This window comes from Macrotis lagotis, chromosome 5 (assembly GCF_037893015.1).
Source record: "Macrotis lagotis isolate mMagLag1 chromosome 5, bilby.v1.9.chrom.fasta, whole genome shotgun sequence".
NCBI lineage: Eukaryota > Metazoa > Chordata > Mammalia > Peramelemorphia > Peramelidae > Macrotis > Macrotis lagotis.
In genome coordinates, this window is record NC_133662.1 from 242562049 (window position 1) to 242583729 (window position 21681).

Below are 21681 nucleotides of genomic sequence, written 5' to 3' on the forward strand. Positions count from 1 at the left end.
TTTCCTGTTGTCGGCTGCTTTGAGGGCAGGGATTGTCTTTTTTCTTTCTTGATTGACATTTTACTCTTTATGAAAGTTTTCCCAACATTCATCCCTTGCATGTCGATAAGCTGCACCTTTTCTTGCCTTGGGCCTCTCTTTGCCTCTCTTTGCCTCCCATGCACAGGGGCCGGCACACAGGTGTGCAATAAAGGTGTCTGGTGGCTTCCTCAGCCCGCTCGAGGCATGCTGGGGGGCCCCGGCCTCCCCGGCTCTCTGCAAGGGCTCTACCCCTTGGGGGCCTTCCACTGCAGGGGGTTTGGACCTTGCGGTTCCCCGGCTCCCGGGCAGGGCGCACCTGGCCCCGCCCCGGCTCCCTCCCCTCAGGTGACTTCCCCGGGCCCCGCCCCGGCAGCCAGGCCGGGTGACGTCACGGGGCGGGGCCCCCGGCGCCCCTTGCTCGCGGGCGCCCCCCGGCGGCCAGCCTGAGCCGGGCGGCGGCGGCCCTCGGGCTGCCCGCGGAGTCCAGGCCTGGCTCTGGCTCCGGCCGCCGCGCGTCCACTCCCGGGCTCCGGGATCGGGATCGGCCCGGGCACCTCGTGTTGCCCCTGACGACGCGGTCCGACACCCGCCGCCGGCCGCGGGGCCCCCCACCGCCGGGTAGGTAGAGTCCGGGGGGCCGGGGGCGGCCCCGGGACAGCGGGGAGGGAGAGCCCCGTCGGGGGGCCCCGGGGGGTCTGCCCCCGCTCCGGCTCGCCCCCCCAGGGGGGCGCCTGGGTGCCCGTTCGTGCCCGCGGGGGGGCGGGCAGCCCGGGCAGAGCCTCTCCTCTGCTGGCTCCTGGTCCGGCTCCGGAAGCGCCGGGGCTGGCTTCTCCCCTGGATTCGGGTGAGGGGCGCTTGGGCGGCCCCCGGGCCGGCCCGGGCACTGGGCAGGGGAGGGGGCCAGCCACTGGCAGCCCGGACCCGGTGGGAGGCTCCTCCGTGGGGGGCGCGGGTGGAGAGCTGGGAGGGAACCTGGCCGCGTGCCCTCCCACCCCCAAGCTGGCCGTGTCCGGTGCCCCCGGCTGACGGGGGGCTCCCGGCCAGGCCCCCCGAGGTCCTGCGGCCTGAGGCTTCTGGCATGGCCGGGCTCGTTGGAGTGGGTGGAAGGAGGGCTACCTCAGTTTCCTCAGCTGTCAAGCTTGTCAGCTCCGTGGCACAGGATGGAGCAGCGGCCCCGGGCACTTGCCACTTACTATCACTAGCCGTGCGGCTGGCGAGTCACAGTCCTGATGTCCTCCAGCCCTGCCCGTTCCTGTCCGGCCCCTGGACCCAGATGGCTCTAGGAGGACAAAGTGAGGCCGCGGACTCGGCCTCCTTCACACTCTTGTCACCCTGGTATCGTGGTCTTCCTCCAGGATGTGGGAGAACCGTCCAAGTGTGTCTGGGCGAGGGGGCCGGCTCAGACGGACCTAACCTGCCTTTGGCCCTAAGGCCCCGATTTAAAAGTGGACGTAGGGTCTGCTCAGGCGTGCCCAGAAGGTCCCCTGGGGAGCATCCAGAAGGAGGTGACATGAAAAGATCTAGAGATCGGGTCGTATTAGAATTGGCTCCGGGAAATGGGATATGGGGTCTGCAGGAGAGATGACTCAAGGCGCCTTGCCTGAAGTACCTGCCATTTACAAGAGGTATTAGCTGTGGCATTAGGGCAAATTCAGACTGGCCCTCAGGGAGCTGACACCTCCCTCCCTGGGAGTCTTCAGTCTGAGGCTAGAGGACACTTGGGAGGAAAAACTGGAAGGGACCTTAATGGTCATCATATCCGACTTCCTTGTTTCATAGATGAGAAAACTCAGGCCCAGAAAGGTTAAGTGTCTTGCCTTGGGTCAAATAGCTAATGTCTGGCACAGAACTGGAACCCGGAACTTTCTGTCTTCAAGTACAACAATCTCTCATGATATCACCTAGCTTCCTCTCCTGTAAAGTTGCCTGTTGTAGAGGTGGTGATTTACCTAGATGGCCTCCAGAGCTTCCCAGCTCTGACATTCTATAAGCCTCTCTGGTCCCTCAAAGGGAAAGGATACCAGGAGACATTCTTTTTTCCCCCCAGTGTTGTATGTACATCATCCATGGCCCAGTGGCAGACATTGGGCTTGTCTGGGGTCAGAGGAGTAGAGTTGAAGGGGGACTAGGGAAGTAGGAAGCTACCACACCGGTCTAAGGCCAGGCAGGTTGCCCAATAGCTCCCTCAGTCTATCCCTTACTGTCCTCAGTTATAATTGCAGAGGAAGTTTGCTGGGTGGAGCTGATTCTGGAAAGGAAGCCCCCAAGAGAAGGAAATGGGGAGATTAGAGTCTTTCTCCCTGGGCTTCGGCCCCACCATAAATCTGCTCTGACCTCATCTGATAAATGGACCTTGACGATGAATTCGGCAAGAACTGCCAAGTTCTTACAATTAAATGCTCCCCTCCCATTTTCCTCTTCCTCTTCCTTGTCCTCCTTCCCCACCCCCCACCCATTATATTCAGTGTGGGAGATAGGGAGAAGCGTAATGGAGGAGCTTCTGGCCTCAGTTTTCCTGACCAAGATTAAAATTTTAAAGTTGAAAGTTGAAAACTGCACCAAGACTTTTAGGACGGTCCTGCTTTTTTCAAGTGTAGACGAGTATAAAAGCACAACCTAAGCTGCTTTGGAACCCTAAGTTCCTGAAGCCAGAGATAGAGGGGACCTCAGACATCATCTTGTCGTGTTCTTTTTGCAGCTCTACATGTTCCAGAAGAGGAAACTGAGGTTTAAAGGAAGTCAGATGACTTGCCCAAGATCACATAGGTAGTGGATGGGATTTGAACCCATAAAAACTCTGATTCTAAAGCAGAGATATGTCACAGAACCCTTTGGTGATCTGGTGAAATCTATGGATACCTTCTCAGCAGAGTGGTTTTAAATATATAGAATTTATAGGATTATTAAGGAAATAATTAATAATTAACAATTAATTAATTAATCCTTAATAATTAATTAAGAATCCTAGGGAAACCAATTATGTTGAAACAAGTGTCAATTTTTTTCCATCCAGATGGCGCAGCTAGGTGGCGCAGTGGATAGAGCACCAGCCCTGGAGTCAGGAGGACCTGAGTTCAAATCCAACCTCAGACACTTAATAATTACCTAGCTATGTGGACTTGGGCAAGTCACTTAACCCCATTTACCTCACAAAAACCTAAAAAAAAATCACCCTCCAAGTTCATAGATCCCTTGACATCCCAGATTAAGAGCCCCTGCTCTTTCTACTGGATCACATATCTTCCCACAAAAGCCAAAATAAAGTAATCCCCTCCTTCAAAGAACTTTTCTACTGAGGGAATATGTGATGTCCACATATAAGTAAATGCAAGTGTATGTGTTATGTGTGTGTGTGTGTGTGTGTGTGTGTGTAGTTTCACAAGTATAAGGAACTCCATGTATGAAAACCCCCTCCACTGATTCAGGGTGGCTAACTATCTCTTAAGTTTAACAGTCTAAGTGTTACCTGGGTGGGGTGGGGGACAATGAGAGGTGACATGACCTGGCCAAGGGCTCAGGGAAGCTGGATCTGAACCCAGGTCTTTCTGACTTCCAGACTCTCTACCCACCAGTAGGTCACTTCTGCCTCTTTCCAAATGTTGCTAAATTGAATCTCATTGACTTTGCCCCAGGTCACACTGTGAGTTACTGAGTACAGTTAACAGTTGTTGGCATTCATAGGTGAGAAGGACCTTCCATCCATTGTTGAATTTTGTCATCACCTGGTGATTGCCTGTGCAAGTTTCTGTGGGTTGTTTTCAGCAATGTACTAGTAAATGATTGACTTTCTCAGGGGAAAATGGCTTCATGATAATACCTTTAAGTTTAATCTAACATTAATAACAGTTGTTAGTCTATCACTTTCTTAAGTCTGGACAATCAGAAAACCAAAAACTCAAGCCGTGACTTGTATTGGTGCTTCTCAGTTTCCAAGGTTTAAATGCTCACTCTGAGAATTTAACAACTGACTTTAGTGGGCCCATTTGAGCTAGGAGACTTGGGGGGAGGATAATAGAAAACTGTTTTTTACAGTGGTCCTTCTCTGTGGGCCATTTTAAAGCCTTAATCTTCTTCATGGGCATGGATTTATCAGAGGCTGCTAGAGATGGTCCATCTGGTCCAACTTCTGTATTTTACTAAAGGGGAAACTGAGGATTAGTATTTGTACATGGGGATGAGTTTATCAGAGGCTGCTCAGGGGGAGGACAATCATCTAGTTCAATCTCTATCTTTTACAAAAGAGAAACTGAGGCTTAGATGGCTTGCCCAGATTTGCACAGTTGATAATCAGGAAAACTGGAATTCTTCTCATTCCATATTTATAGTGCTCCATTGAAACTCGTCCTCAAGGAATGAGAAAAAGAAAGAGGTAATTGGGAAGAGAGAGGGAAATGGTGCTGTGGGTGACTCAGTAGGGGGTAGTTTTGTTTAGGGAAGAGTGAACTGAAACAGAGAGAGCCTGGATCTCAGACAACTTTTACAACTCCCCCCAGCACTAATTAATCACTTGTAGCATACTGTGTTCTACATAAGAATTTTTTCCAAGAAATACTTTGTATTTCCCTAAAGCAAGGGTTCTTAATCAACCAGTCAACCAACCAATAGACTGTCATTGAGTGCCTACAGTTTGCTATATACTATTCTAAATGCTGAAGTCTGGGGAGGGAATCTGTGTAGAGAGATTTCAAGAGTATCCATGAAGTTGGATGAGAAAAAAAAACTGCATCTTTATTTTCACCAACATCTTATCAGAAACTTAGCATTTTCTTCAATTATTTAAAACATGATTCTGAGAAGGATCTCATGGCCTTCACCAGAATGCCAGAGGGATCCAGGATCCGAAGAAAGGGTTGCCTTAGCATCTCCCCCAGGAGTCAAAGCATATGGAGAGGATTCCATCAATGCTATCTCTCTGGGCAAAGTTGGCAGGGAAAGGCAGTGGACAGTGGTTGACCCAAGGACAAGTTAGGAGACCCAGTATTTTGTGCCAACCTTTCTTTGGGCATAGGTGAAAAGCACTTTCAGATTTGAGGTTTGGGTTACCCACATTCCCTTTTCTGGCTTTGTACCCCCATACAAAGATGGGGGTATTGTACTACCCCCCGAGTACAATCCAGCTATGTGGAAGACCTGAGTTCAAATGTGACCTCGGACACTGAATACTTTGTAGCTGTGTGACTTTGGGCAAATCACTTAACCCTATTGCTCTACCAAAAAAAAAAATTGGCAATACAATCCAAAGGAATGAATCCCAAAGGGTGGAGTTAATATGGAGAGAGAATTTTCTTTTTTTAATGTACTGGGTCTTTTCTGGTGTCCCTCAAATGAAAACAAGAAGCAATAAACTCCCTATTGGATCTCTGCCCTGCCACAAGGTCTTAAAGTGAACACTTAACTAAATAGTGATTCACTTTCCAGCTCTGTCCCTCCCAGCACATCTGTTGCCCGTCACCTAATGAGCCTCCAGTGTGACTTTGTCATCTGTAGTCCAACAACTTTTATGAACCCTCCCCGAACGATGGGGGTGGGTGTGATCTAAGGCTCTGCTCATTTCATTTGGGATTAAGAGAAACCTTGGTACCTGCCCATAGCTGGGCAAGTGAAAATAAGTGAATGTATTTATGTAACACTTATTACTGTGGCTCCAAGGAAGCCCCCAATTCTCTTGTCTCTAGGTAATGGAGGAGCTTCATTTTGTCTTTTTCTAATTCCTCGTTTCCTTTGCCTTTGTGACCCTGGGTAAATCACTTTATTTTCCTGACTCTTTATTTTCCTACCTGTAAAATGGTCACCTTCTTTACCTCATTGAGAGAATCAAATGAAATAATGGCTTTCACGTGATTTACAAACCTTAGGTGCCAGGTAAATGTGAGCTTTTACTATTCTTGGCTTGGGAACCATATTAAAGTATCCCTTTAATTCTTGTCATACAATTAGGGATGTTCCATCTGTTAAACTTCTCTAGGAGAATGTAAGTCTCTTGAGGGCAGGCAATATTGCATTTTTGTCACAGCTCAAACTAGTAAAATTCTTTCCATAAAGAAGGTGCTTAAGGTTTATATGAGGTCCAGCAATGTTCTTGATTAGGATAATTAGAAATTAATTTAAATAGCTTAGTTGATCAAGTTGTTGTTTTAATGGGGATGTGAATTTGTTTACTTTCTAGGTCAATTTTTTTCTTTTTTTATTAATATTTTATTTGTTTTCCAATGATATACAATAGTAGTTTCTATCTATCATTTTTGTAAGGTTTTGAATTTTATAATTCCCCCCCCCACCCTCCTTTCCTCCTCCCACCTCCCCACAGAAGGTAGTCTCATCATCTTTACATTGTTTCCATGCTATACATTGACTGAAATTGAATGTGTTAAGAGAGAAATCATATCCTTGAGGAGAAAATAAAATATTAGAGATAGCAAAATTATATAGTACATAAGTCACTTTTAAAAAAAAATTGAAGGCAATAGACTTTGGTCTTTGTTTAAAGTTTAAACTTTGTTTAAAGTTCTTTCACAGTTCTTTCTCTGGGTACAGATGGTATTCTCCGTCACAGGAACTCTAAAATTGTCCCAACCCCACTTGCTGTTAAGGTGTACAGTGTTCTTCTGGTTCTGCTCATCTCACTCAGCATCAGTTCATGCAAGTCTTTCCAGGCTTCTCTGAATCAACTTCTTTTCAAGTCATGTTTCATTGAATGAGAGGAAGGGTGCCAGTTTTTGCCAATTCTAGTGGCATTCTTGAACACGAGGGTTCTAAGTTTTCTCTCACTTTTTTAGAATCTTTGAGTGGATTCAACAAATTTGGTTACTTTGCCTTGGGGGGATGGAAGCAAGAAAGAGGAATGGAGAGAATGGGGAAGAGAGAAAGAGAGTATGTGGGATACAGACAGATACAGAGAGATAGAGAAAGGGAGAACCATGCACATATGTCAATAAATAAGTAAATAAGATCATCCTTGGCCTCAAGGACCTTATATTCTAACAATGGAAGATGTCCTAGAAAGAGGAGTCCTATCTGCCAATATGTTGGTGAAATGACGAAGAGGCAAAGGGAGAGGGAGGAGAAAAAGAGAAGTGGATATATGGATACCCTTTTATCTACGCACATTGTTTCTAGGAATAGAGTAAGAACCTTGAGGGCAAGAAATACTTCAGAAACTCTGTATCCTGGATGTCTTTGTAATAACCACTTAGGTAATGTTTTTGGAAGATAATTGAAGAGAAGGGGGAAAGGAGAGAATAAAAACTTGGCTCATCCATCTAGCATGCTTTACACTACAAAGTCTCACATTTCATCCACACAACAGCCCTTTGAATAGATAGCCAGAGCCACAGTTAGGAGCAAACGCCTTTGAAGGGGTCAAGACTCAGTCTTCTGTGATTGGGGGCATTCACATCGGGAGAGAGAGTGAGAGAGAGACCCCCAGTGGTCTGGAGGACAATCTGAGACCTCCTAGTTCCTATGGAAGAAGGCTGAGAGGGGTGGGGAGCTAAAGAGGCAATCAGCCAAAGATGTGGCTCTGCACGTTGTAGATGGAGCACAGGGAAAGGCAAAGGACTATATTTAATTATTATAATATACTAGTTAATATTTATATAATGATTTAACATTTTCAAAATCTATACACATATTTCATTTGGTGCAAAAATTCCTTTCAATTCCTTTCCCCCATCGCACCAATTGTAGGCTATAGAAATCATCCCTAGAATAAAGACCCAAAGGGATGTTTTATTTACCCTCCCTGTCTCCTATTACTAGTTTAAATTGAATCAGTAATAGGTACTTTAAAAAGAAGCAGTTTATACATAATAGAAATTTATGATTTCACATTCAAACCCCTTTTTTCTATTCTTTGTATGTGGAAATGTTCATGTTTGTTGGTGCTTGTCAAGTTTATATTTAAAAAGAGAGAAAATTGGGGAGAGGGAAAATTACTGCCCTTTAGCCATGAATTTATTCTTAGGTACTTTCAGCTTGTTTCAAATTGATTAGCCTCACCAGAAGACTATAAGCACTGTGAAGGCAGGAGCAGCTTTTTTTACATTTTTGGCATTCTCTAAGGTATTGGATGCACAGGAGGTATTCATTAAATCCATATTGGTTGCTGTGTTGATGGCTCTTCACTTCTCTTCTTTCTCCCTCCAATTTTCCCCCTTCATTTCCTTTCCTTTCCACTCCTCTCTCTCCCCCTTCCTCACCCTCTCTTCCATCTTATCTCCCCTCCCTTCTCCTTTCCTCCTCTTTTTTTTCTTTTTCTCTCTCTCCCCTCCCTGTCTCCCATCTCTCTAGCCCTTATCTCCCATCTCCCCCTCCTCTCCTTCCTTCTCCCCTCCAGATATAAGGCAGAGGATTTTCCTTTGAATGGACCTTTCTGAAAGCCACAGACTTGAGCAGGTTGAGCCTTTCTGTAATTTGCTTATCCTGCCCATCCTTCTCAGTATCCCACCACCTGCCAAAAGGGCTTCAGTCATCCCTGACACAAGGAGCCCCCCTGCCCCCACTCTTCCCCGCTCACTGCTGTGCCCATGTCCTTGGCTGGCTCTGAAATCTATTAGCAATTCAAATGGGCCCAGGGCTGCTGATGACTGGTTTCTCCCAGGGACACCAGGTTGGAATTCAGATGTGGTTTCCCTCCTTTCTTTCTCAGAGGCACATATACATATCTCTCCACCTCCCAACCAGCTGGGAAATTCCTGCTTGTTAGGAAGCCAAAGTGTCTGCCAGACAGATCAGGTGAGTGTGTGTTATGTGTGTGTGGAGGGGCTGAGGATGGGAAGAACAGTGGGGAGACCAAGAGAAAAGATGGCAGCTGGTGCTGGGGTGCTGTATTTAACCTTGGAATGATATTAGAGGAGTGGCCTGCCGTCTGTTTGTGTTTCCGCTAATGTGTAAGGACATCTGGCCCACAGATAGAAGGGTAAATCAGCTGTAGGGGGTTGGATCAGCTAGTTCTTTCTAAGCAGACAGTTGGGACCATGCTTCTACCTGGGTAAAGGCACTTGCCCTCCTCCTGTGATGGATGATAGGATGGGGGTAGTGTGAAAAGAGGAGTTTTTGCTATGGCTTAGTCTCAAAAATTGTTTTTTTGATGCCTTAAAATAAAATAAAACTAAACCAAACATTGGTGTCCCTTGCCAACAACTTCCCCCCCAACCTACCAACAGAACTTTTCTACTAACAAAGAGTTATAGTTAAAGAAAACAAATGGATACATAGACCATACCTGACAGTGTATATAGAAAGAAGGCATGCGTCATAATCACCTGTCCTCTGATCATTGATTGATCATTGCATTGATTTGAATTCTCTGTTGTTTCACAACCCTTATGTTACTGTATCCAACTATCTTGTCCTCTTGGTTCTTTTTTGCTTTTCTCTGCATCAGTCCATGCAAATCTTTTCAAGTTTCCCTCTGTTCTCTTTGATCACTGTCCCAGAACAGAAATATTCCATTGTTTTCATGTAGTCCACTTTACTTGGTTATTCAACTCCCCTTTGATTACAGTTCTTTGTTATTACAAAAAATGTTTTCCTAAGTATTTGGTGGACTGTATGGCACCTTCCCCTCTATTTTCTCTCCTTGGGGAAGACGCTCAACTATTTTATCACTCACTGGATGAAAGAGCATAAATGAACAAGTCGTTTTTCCAACCAATTAAACAATAAGCATTTATTGTGTCTACTGGGACTGAATGAGGTGTTGGGAAGAACTCCATGTTGTTTTTCTATGTGTCCAGTGCCATCAACTCAATATACCCAGTTATAGATGACTGTCATTTCATATCTTTTACATTTTTTTATTTATTTAAGGCAGTTGGGTTGAGTGACTTGCCCAAGGTCACACAGCTAGGCAAATTATTAAAGTGTCTGAGGCCGGATTTGAACTCAGGCTTTCCTGATTCCAGGGCCAATGCTCTATCCACTGTACCACCTAACTGCCCTCTATTTCATATCTTTCAGTAATCCTTAGATTGGCTCTCAGTGCTCTAGCCTATGTATAAGCTCATCTATGTGGGTTCTCCTTCCAATGATACATAACCCATCTTACCCATTCTCTTTGAGACTTGTGATTCCATTGCCTAAATTAGATCATCACCTTTCACATAGTAATAATAAATAATATAATTAATATAATAATATATTATATTATATATTATATTATTTTATTTTATTATTTATAAATAATATAATAATAAATGCCTGTTGGGATTGAATTGAATTCATTAGAGTTGCCTTTCCCAAAAGGGTAACCAGAATGGAGAGGAAATTAGAAACCATATTGAAGTAGGACCCATTGAGGAAACTGGGAATGTTTATTCTGGAAGAGAGAGAGAACTTAGCTGGAGCTATGTTTATTGTCTTCAGATATGTGAATTAGCATGTTCACAGGGGATTCAACAGGTCTGCTTGATTCTAGAAAATGGAAATAGGTGGTAGAATGTTAGGGAGACATATTCAGCTCAAAATAGGAAAACACTCCCTAACAGTGGGGTGGTTAGTGAATCTTCCATCATTGGATATGATGAAGTGGAATCTGGCCGAGTACATTATAGGTGAGAATCATGATTGAATATGAAAATTGGAATCCCTTCTTCAAAGGTTTCATATCCTTTCTTTATCCTCCTCCTCCCCCTTTGCCAGATGGAGAAAAAAATACTAGCCCCTATTAGTATTAGTTCTGAAGCTTGACTGGCTCTTTTTTAGGTAGCTGACTTGTGATTTCATCAGTAGAGGGAAGCCATTGACACTCTTGGTGTCAGGCCCATAGCACTCACTTATTAAATGTCTGTTGATTGTTTGAATTAGAGATCATGGGCTTCCCTCATTTGCATGTCTTATTTTCTATAATCTACATTGTGAGTATGGCTGGTTTGTAGTTTTGAACTTGCTCCATTGAAGGTCAACTGGTCAGTGAGCAATCATTGTTTAAGCTCCTACTATGACATTACAAAGTGCCAATCACTTTGCTAAGTCCAAAGGTAGGAAAAAAGGGCAACCCCCCAAAACCCCCTTAAACCAAAAATCTAGGAGCTAATGGAACAGACTGCAAATAGGCCAACAACTGTGTACAAGCAAGCTAAAGAGAGAAGGAATGAGAGATAATCAATACAGGTACTGGTATTAGAGTTTGGAAAAGGTTTCCTATAGAAAGTGGGAAGGAAGCCAGGAAATGGGGATAAGGAGAGAGATTATTGGGGGTGGGGAGGGATGACCTGGAAAATGAACAAAGTTGGGAGATAGAATGTTTTATTTGATTTTTTTAAAAAATTATTTTATTTTTAATTTATGGACTATCACCAGCATTTCCATAAAATAGTATAGTAAAAACATAATTGCCCATGGAACTGCAAATCTATTATGTATAACTTGCTGTAGTGTTTTGTTTGAGGAACAGTAAGGAGGCAGGTGACACCTTAGTTTGTGGGGAGTGGGTAAAGAGTAAGAAGATGGGAACATTTCTCAGGAATAATTGAGACCAGAGGCAGCCCAGACGTAGTAACATTAAACCAATTGGAAGTTGGTAATGCCCACATGGAGTACCAGCCTTCTCTTTGGGTTTGTGCTTGAAGTTATTGAGCTGGGGGGGGGGGGTGGGAGAAAGGAGTGAGGCAAGAAGATGAATCCAGTTGGAAGATCTGTTTCTGTGTATCAAATAATAGCTGTGTGACCTTGGACAAATGAGTTAATCACTATCAGTCTCAATTTCCTCATCAGGAAAAAGAGGGAATAGTGTTTGCTGACCTCTAAGATCCCTTCTAACACCAATGATTGGGGTAGTTTTAAGAAGTTGAGTCTGGGGGTGGTCTCATCTCTTCTCCTCCCCGCCTCCCCCCCTCCCCCAGTTCAAGTACTCAGACCAGGAAGGGCTTCTAAGTGGAGCCTCCATGGCTCCACATCAGGATTTCCCCAGCTGGTGTTTCTGTTCCCTTGATGGAACAGGGGATATTGTGATTTTGCCTTATCTCCCTGTTCTCATCATGTTTTCCTTGTTCTTAGTAACTGAGTGCATGCTGGTTCCTGTTGCTAGGGGCTGCCTAGGACAGCAGTGTTGACTGCGCAGTGCCTGAGATTTATAGCCTGGTTCTGCCCTGGCTGATGGGCGATCTGAGAGCCCAAGGGAGATTGAATCTGAGTCTCACGGGGGAGAGGGGTAAGTTCTTTGAGGGTGGGGGTGAATTTCTTTATTCCTCTGCCTTCTTTCTTCCAAGCCTGCTCCTGCTCTTAGGTTCTGACAAATAGACCCACCAGGGTCTCCTACATGATCCAGCCTGGCGGCATGAGACAATCCAAATCCTCTTGACCAAAGTGTATCATCTTGGGCAAGTCTCTAGGTCTCAATCTTCTTACAAAACGAGAGGTAGGGAAGTGGGCTGGGGGGAGGGTAATATTAGACTAATGGGCCCTGAAGTTCTTGCTAGCTTTAAATGCACAATCCCATAATCTAAAATAAAGCAGATGGTGCAGTGGGATAGAGGGCAAAGTCTACGGTTAGGAAAACTCTTCATGAGTTCAACTCTGGTCTCAGACACTTAGGAGCAGATGTGGCCCTGGGCAAGTCACTTCACTCTGCTTGCCTCAGTTTCTTCATCTGTTAAATGAGCCTGAGAAGGAAATGACAAACTACTTTAGTATCTCTACATAGAAAACCTCAAATGGGGTTACAAAGAATCATATGTGACTGAAATGACTGAACAGCCATAAATCTAAGGTCAATGATCTTAGGTATAAGTATCTTTATATAGGTATAAGTATCCCTAGTTATATTCTCATAAGATTATAAGATCATTGATTTAGAGCTGGAAGGCTGTTTAGTTATCATCAAGCCCCACTTTGTCATTTGGAGGTAGCTTAGTAGTGCAGGTGGGATGAGCACTGGAGTTGGAGTCAGCAAGACCTGAGTTTAAATCCAGCCTCAGACATTCCCTAACTCCCTGGGCAAGTCATTTTCAATGTTCAGTTTCTTCCCTTTGTAAAATACTTGACAGGTGCTCTTGTCATAGTTACTGAAAGAAGAGTTATTTTGTAGACAAAAGGAGGTAATATTTATCTGTGTTTTCAAACCCCAAAGCATCATTTAAATTCTCGCTATTATTATTGAGTCAACAAACATTTTTCTAATGCACCAGATACTCTATTTTTTTTTTTGTTTTTTTTCAAGGTAATGGCATTAAGTGATTTGCCCAAGGTCACACAGCTAGGTAATTATTAAGTGTCTGAGGCAGATTTGAACTGAAGTCCTCTTGACTCCAGGGTCAGTGCTCTATCCACTCTGCCACATAGGTAATCCCAGACAGTGTACTAAGCTCTAGAGGTTCAAAGACAAGCAAAAGCAAGTCCCTGCTCTCAAGAAACTTACCTTCTAATAGGTGAGATCAACATACAAAAATCACTGGGTCCCAACATGACCCAATTAGGATTGGGGAGCAGTCTCAGAGAGAAAGCTCTGTGATGAACAACCGGGGAAGGCTTTTTTCAGAAGGTTAGACTTTTGATTGGAAGTGAGGTGAAAGAGATGAGAGAAGATTCCAGGTATGAGGGACATGCCCCCCAAGTGGGTAAATGGAATCTTGTGATAGCAACCCTTAAGAGATGGATTTCATTGGATCAATGAGTATGCTAGTTAAAGGAACCTGGAGAGGCAGGAAGGGATCAGGTTATGAAGAGAAAACCAAATGGGGTTTCATAGTTGATCCTGGAGGTAATTGAGAGCTTTAGGGAGATCAGCTGGACTGCTAAGTGGAGGATGCTTGGGTGATAATGATGCTGCTGAAGGAAACTGAGGCTTAGAGAGGCCAGGAATCTGCCCAAACTGGAAGAGACCTTAGGGGCAGTCAGGTGGCACAGTGGATAAAGCACCAGCCCTGGAGTCATGAGTACCTGAGTTCAAATCTGACCTGTCACTTAATAATTACCTAGTTGTATGACCTTGGGCAAGTCACTTAACCCCATTTTCTTGCAGAAAATAAAAACAAAGAACCTAGAGACCTCTGAGCCTAGCTCAGGCTGTAATGCTAACATTGGTAATAAAGCATTTCTACCCTGCCTCCCCCCGCCCCCCCCAATCCTGTAAGGTTTTTACATGCTTTTTTCCTTATGGGTTTGGTTCCATAACTTGTGGATGGTAGGACTGTAGATTTAAAGGTGGAATGAAGTGGTGGAAATTACCTAGGCCAGTCCCCTCATTTTACATTTGATGAAACTAAGGACTAGGGAGGCTGAGCTCCACATCATCAGTAAGTCTATCTGTCTTCTCTTCTTTCTGACCTTTGACCCTTCTGTTAAGGGTTGTCTACTGGCCTCTCCCAGGAGAAGGGGGGGCGGTCAGAGAACCGAATTTGCCTGTGGTCAGTCCCTCTAGGAAGAGATTTGGGTGGGAAAGGAGAGGGGTGAGAAGTGTTGGTTAAAAGAGAGATTTGGTGATGTTTCATTTGCCTGTTAATCATCTGTCACATTCAAGGCCAGTTTTTCTGAGTATGTCATTTAATAGCCTTGGCCCTGGAGGCTCAGGGTAAGCCATTCTAGGACATCTGTGGGAGAGGGTTGAGGAGAAAGCCTGGGCATTGGACTCTGGCTTGCACGTGGTCACTGCCCCAGCCCAGCTGGCTTCCCCCAGAGCCATTAGCTTTCATGGACATTCAGCCCTTAAAACCTCATGTGGTTGTCATTTCATGTTCTGAGTTTCCACTCTGGGGCCTTCCTGTCCCCCCACCGCTCTCCCTGCACTCAATCATCACCTGCTGTCACTGATGAAAATGACACAGCCAGCCCCTTTCGGTCATATTTGTTCTGGCCTTGGTCTTTCCCAAGAGTAGAAAGTGCTTTTACCCGATATTCAAGGCCCCTCTATCATCTGACTCTGCCAAACTCCCCAGATTTAGCTCAGGTCTCTCCTTATCTTTACCGCCCAGCAGAACTGGATGACTCATTCTTCCCCATTATTGGCCTTCTCAGTCCCAACTCTGCACCTCTATTCAGACTGTGCCCCAGTACAGGAATGGATGGACTTCAGCCTCTCCTCTTCTCTCCCTTTCTTTCAACCATGATTCAAGTACCACTTCTTCCCTGAAGCCTTCTTTCTCCCCAACTCCCTCTAAGCCTCTCTCTGTAAAAATGATCTCTTCTTCCTTGAGTTTTCTATAATACTTTGCTTATACTTGCATTTCCTCTATTGTTCTTGATTCTTTATCATTTGCATTGTTTGGAAATGAGAAAGTTCAGTGTTCATGGATTTACATTCTACTGGGAGGCACTTTATTTCTTCAGATCACTCTTTTATCTTATTTCTTCTTTGTATTCCCCATATTACTCAAAATAAATAATTGTGGAATTGATGTGAAAAGAGAGACAAGACACACTGGCATTGTCAGCCCGTTTTAGACCAATAAGTAAGCCACTGGCTGGGGTCGGGACTAATGCTTTCCTCTGTGAGAAGGCAACTGGTCAATTCAATCCAGTAAGCATTTATTGAGCAGCTGGAAGATGGATAGAACACTAGGTCTGGAAAAGGAAGACTCGTTTACATGTATTCAGGTCCAGCCTCATGCACTTAGCAGCAGTGTGACCCTGGGCAAGTCATTTCACTGTTTACCTCAATTTCTTCCTCTATAAAATGAACTTGAAAAAGAAATGTCAAACCTAAAATAGTTTCCTTGCCAAGAACACCCCCCCCCCCCCAGGGTTGGAACCCTAGACTCCAAAGTCTGTGATTACTGTACCTGACTATTTCTCAAATCAAAAAGCTTAGTTAAAAAATAAAAGACTCACAAAATCACAGGGGATAAGACTTATAACATCTTATAAGACTTCTCACCCGCCACTCCTCTGATCTGCTTTGTTCAGCATCCCAGCACCCTGGTGGAATAGGTCACCTGTGAAATCTACCTTATAAATCATTCGAAGATAGTAAAATGAAGGTTAGAAGACAAGAAGACAATGAGAAGGCTAGCTCCCTGGGCCTCCCTTTCTTCTCTTTTTAATCCCCAGTGTGCAGTGAGAGTAGGTATATGCCTTTTATGCATGTGAACTGAAAAGGATAAGCTGGCATCCTCTTGTGGGCTATGGACAATGATGCCCATTCATGGTTCATGGATCTCTGGAAGTACAGACTGGGTTTTGCTAAGAAGTTTCAGAAGGAAAACTAAGGGGAGTGTTGTATTTGCATTATTACTTTTAAACCTATACCAAGGTTGTCACTGTATCAGATCTTTTTACTTAATTGTTTTATTATAAAAGAAGTTCAGCTGGGGGGGGTATTTTCCCTTCCCAAATTGATTTTGATGTAGAGCAGAAGGCATCAATAAGACATTAAAGAAAAGGAAGGAGGGGCAGCTAAATGGTGCACTGACCCTGGAAGTCAGGAGGATCTGAGTTCAAATCCAGTCTCAGCCACTTAATTATTACCTAGTTGTATGACCTTGGGCAAGTCATTTAACTCTATTGCCTTGTTAAAAAGCAAAAAAAAGAGAATTTTTTTTTAAAGCAAATTCATTGTTAAATATTTAGCAGTATACTCTTGAGTGGTAGAGTTCAAAGACTTTAAGAGTTGAGGGGTGAGTGGAAGGGGAAGACACTTTGAGGGTGTTTTACCAATGAAAGGGAGGAGAGATATAAGACAATAGCTTGAAAGATAGAGGAAAGATTTTAGATTTCTAGTGTTCCCTCCCAATCTACTTCTCCAATTCCCATTTGCATCAGAGGAGTGACCTTTACTCTGCCCTCAGGGTCTTGCTGAAGTAATCATGTAGGTTGGATTTTTCTAAAGCTGTTACTCATGGGTCCCCACTAGTGTGCTTCCCATTGAATATCAGACAATTCATTTTAGAAAGGTATAGCAAGGGGGCAGCTAGGTGGCGCAGTGGATAAAGCACCGGCCCTGGAGTCAGGAGTACCTGGGTTCAAATACGGTCTCAGACACTTAATAATTACCTAGCTGTGTGGCCTTGGGCAAGCCACTTAACCCCATTTGCCTTGCAAAAAACTTAAAAAAAAAAGGTATAGCAAGGACAACTGTTGCCAAAACAATCCCCTCAAATTTTAAAGCCATTTTCTCTTTGTATACTCAAACTTCATAAGAAGAGTGGGTTTAAACATATTAAAATGGTAGTGAGGCACATGTGCAGAGAATATGTGGCAAAGGGATAATTCAGAACGTTATTGGTTAGTGAAAGTGCTTTTCTCCCTTCATAGAATCTTATGAAATCCACTTTAGGTATAACTCTCTGTCAGGCTCCAAGAATCAGTGAATTTGTAGGGCTCCTAGCTCTTATTTCTCTCTCTCATAAAGGACCATGTTCCCCAAAGATGCTGCCATTTTTGTCTGACTGTTTTTATACATTTATCTTCAGGTGCTTTCTCTGTTATCATCTCCTGCTATGGAAACCATTATTAGATTGTCTAAGATATCAAAGTCCACAAGGTCATAATCTTGTCAGTGGCAGAGGAATAGAGTAGAGACAAATTCTTTTTCTCCTCATCTCCCCCCGGGCAGTTCCTTTTCAGGGTCCTTCACTACTCAACTGACTTAGGCAAAACTTTTCTGTTTATTGATCAAATAAATTGACATTGATTAAAGAATTGTTCACACTTAGTTTCTAATTTTGACTGAATGATTTAATGGAGCTGTCTGAGCCTTCTGTGATTCCATTAATTACCTGAGGATAGGGAGACCAAAACATTTTTGTAGGTAGTAGGAGAAGGAACTAGTAGATAGGGAGAGATTTAGGCTAAGAGACAGAGAATGTGATTAATGGGACAATCTCCTGAAGGAGATAGGAAGAATAAGGGTTAGTCTTGGCAAGGAGAAGGACCCTTCTTTTGTTTAGAGATTGGAGCACAGGGGGACAGGATAGGTTGAGATGGAAAGGAGGAGAAGTAAAGGAGTTCATGATGGATGGCTTGGATTTTCTCAGTAAAGTAGGAAGCAAAGACATCAGTTGAGAGAAGAATTGAACTGGAGTGCTTGAAGGAGAGAGAAGAAAATTTGGGTCTCTGGCAAAACACCAGAAGTGTTAGAACCAGATTAAAATGTAATTAGGGGGGCGGCTAGGTGTTGCAGTGGATAAAGCACCGGCCCTGGAGTCAGGAGTACCTGGGTTCAAATCCGGTCTCAGACACTTAATAATGACCTAGCTGTGTGGCCTTGGGCAAGCCACTTAACCCCGTTTACTTTGCAAAAACCTAAAAAAAAATGTAATTAGGAAATATTTAACAAAATAAGTAAAAATACAACACAATATAGATAATGTAATTTGTGGTTTTCTAAATCAACATCCAGTTGCAGGAATCTGTGGCTATGTGATTTTGGAAAAGACTATTGAGCATCAGAGGAATTTGTGTTGGAATCCTAGTACCCTGTAGTAAGTAGCAGAATTATCCTTAGAGGTCATCTGGTTCAAACTCATTTTTCAGATGAGGAACCTGAAAGGGAAGTTCAAATAACTTGTCCAGAATCCCATAGGTAGTAATTGAGTGAGCTGGGATTTGACCTCAGGTTCTAGGTCTCCAGATTCTGCCTTCTTTTTTACCCTGTGCCATTTTTCTCAATAGTAATGGGGATGTCAGAGTGTCAGAAGGAGAACAGTCTTAGGAGATAAGACTGGAAAGGTCATTTGGGCCCAGATTGTGGTGGGAACAGGGAGGGGATTTGAACCTTGGCGGAGAAATGGCCAGACCCTAGGTAACAGGAAGAGCAGATGAAGTTGAGGATGTACAAAGTCAGAACATTCATCAGCTCATGAATGGGACAGGTGGCTGGATTTTGTAAACCAGAGCATTTGGCAAAGGCAGGCAAAGTCCCTGGCATCCCCTGCAGTGGCTGCTCCTGGCCTCCCCCCCCCCCCCCCCATCTCTCTACCATCTGTCCAGGGGCTGCTCCTGGTTGCCAGACAGCTGTAACTTTGCTTAAGCCAGACTCATCAAAGCAGACTTGGGTTCTTCTCAAATTCAGTTCTCTGGGGCCATTCTGTGGCCTGGCTTTTTCAATATATCCTGAGACTCAGTATCCTCAAATCCCGCCCCCCCCCCCAAAAAAAAAACCCAACCTCAGTCCTGTCTGTATGACTTTTTATCATATGGTTTCCTGCTTCTCTTCTTCCATATGTTGGACAATAGCATAATTGCCTTTCTATTCCTCTCTCCTTTCCCTCAGGCCTCTTCCATTTTTCCCTTTACAGCATCATGGAAATGTCAGGGGAACAGTGGGTATATTGCTCCAAATCATGTTTTTGAGGGTCCAGTCCTTTCCCTTCTGGCCATTGCTTTGGTGACTCATCTATGCCAAGTAGCATTTGTAGTTATCAAAAACTAAATTAGCATTTTTGAACTGATTTAGCACCTTGACTTTGTCATTTAAACAACCTCTTTGGTACTCAGTTTCCTTTTCTCTAGAATGAAGGGGTAGATGAGATGATTTTCAGGGTTCAAATCCCAATTCTGCTTATTATTGCTATTATCATGTGTGACCTTGGGCAACTCACTTTCCTCATCTGGTATAATCTCCATCATCTGATAGGTGTGTAGGAACAGGGGCAGAGTTGAATTTAGTTTTTATTCTCAAATATGGAGGAGTACAAGGGTCACTCACCTGGGGATAACAGAGGACCAGGTCATGTGAAATGTTAGACTATGATGAGTGGGGTTTCAGCAGAAGGATTTCAGACAGGAGATGTGGATTCAATTCCCAGTTCTATCCCTAGGATTGCAGTGGATGAGGCATTTTATCCTCTGGGGTTCTCAGTTGAGAATGGTAAGAGTCTGAGAGGGCAGAGTGTTTTGTGCATTGTCAGATGAGGTCACTGCATCAGCTAATTTTACTGAACAATCCTCCTTGTCACAAGGGAAAATTCAACTCCAGGGTAAGAATGTGCCATTCATTGACATCGCATGGGAAACATATCCCAAAAAAGACAGCGATACAAAAACAGAAGTATCAATAAAACTTATTTAAAAAATAAGTAAGGATAAAGTGATCTATTGGCCTGGATAGCATTTGAGAGAAGTGGGTGGGGAAATGCAAGCAGGGAGTGTGGAATAAGGTCCTCCTTGTAGGACTTTATGCAAGTCACTTGACTGATCTTGATCTCAGCTTATTCAAAGACTAGATGACTTCTAAGATCCCTTTCTGCTCTGAAGTCTATGATCCTGAAATTCTACTGACACAGTGCTCAGGCTCTGGGGATACTAACACAAAATGAAACTGTTTCTGTCCTCGGGGAGCTTATAGTCTTTAATGGTGAAGTGACTTGTATGTAACAAGTTAAATGTAAAATCTCATCTAAGAAGTAGGAGAAAGGTGATAAAACAGAAATTTCTAACCTTTTTAATATTCTGGCCTCCTTTGGTGGACAATCCAGTGAAGTCTGTGGACCCTTTTTCAGAATAATGTTTTTAAATTAATAAAATTATGTATATATATATATATGATTACAAGAGCAATCAATTCTATTGAAATATAGTTATTAAAACATTAAAAAATTGAGTATATCAATTGTAAGTTAGGATCTTTGCTTTGCTGGTATTCAAGAGCATCCATGGGGGAGCAGAAAAGAAAGTTGATGGGGGGATAATCTGGAGTCAGGATTTACAAAAGGATGAATGGAGATTTGGGACAAGGAGGCAAGAGATTCAAGCCTAGAGAGGACCACATGGAAATGAGTTGAAATTACAGCTAGGTCTCATTGTTGTAAATAATGAAGCCCCTGAAGGAATCTCTTGTATTGAGAATTCAAACTATTCAATTTTATAATTATGTAAAATGTGATCACTGGTTCTAGCCCAATGGAAATAGGAAGTGTGGATTTTAAGAATGGGACCACTTTGGGAGATTGCTTATTGGCATTCATGGGGACCTCACAGTAAAAGTCAAGAATATAAAGTGAGCCCAGAATAGGATAATGGCCAGGGGAAACAGGGACAGGTGGAATGACCTGATGTTAGCATGAGGTCAGAACCCCAAAATCACAGAACTTTGAAGTTGGAGGAAACTTTGTGGGCCATCTAGTCCAACCTATACTTGAAAGAAATTTCTACAATAACACGACAAGTGGTTGGCTTGCCTGTTTGAAGACCTCCAAAGATGGGGGTTCATGGTTCTTGTTTGTAGCCCATTCCACTTGCAAACATCTCTAATTTTAGGCCAGCTTCTTGTTAGCTTCTAGCCATGGCTTCTATCCTCTGAGGCCAGGCCTAATAATTAATAATTAATCCCTTCTTTACATGACACCTTTCAAATATTTGAATAGTCATTCACTCCCCTCCTCCAAGTTTTCACTTCTCCGGGCTGAATATCTACAGTTCCTTCAACTGATCTTTCTATGATATAGATTCAGGCCCTTAATCATCATGACAGCCCTCCTCTGAATGCTCTCCATCTTCTCAGTTGCCCCTCTTAAATTGGTGCTCTGAACTGGATGCCAGATTAGTCTGACCAGGGCAGAATGTAGAAGGGATTGCTCTTGGATGCTTTTCAATCCAGGAAAACTCACTGGTTTGATTGTTTTTTTAAAGGCAAATTCCTGCCAACTAATCTCTTCCAATCTTGCACTTGGGAATTTGACTTTTTGAACCCAAGGACAAGACTTTACATTTATCTCTTTGCATCTCATCTTATTAGATTCAACTCAGTGTTCTAGCCTAGGAAAATATTTTTGGATTCTGACTCTG

General features: G+C 43.6%; 1 protein-coding gene across 4 annotated transcripts in view; it reads left to right on the plus strand.

Annotated features, from left to right (window-relative positions):
- Positions 1-443: 443 nt before the first annotated feature.
- RPH3AL (rabphilin 3A like (without C2 domains)) overlaps positions 444-21681 on the plus strand; it is a 173504-nt gene continuing 152266 nt past the window's right edge. For 2 of the 4 annotated variants that reach the window (XM_074189162.1, XM_074189165.1), the window contains exon 1: positions 444-639. The gene's annotated coding sequence lies outside the window, so the exon portion shown is untranslated. Of the gene's footprint in view, positions 640-12018; positions 12173-21681 lie in introns of those variants that run through there. The other 2 variants (XM_074189164.1, XM_074189163.1) reach the window with 2 other exon arrangements.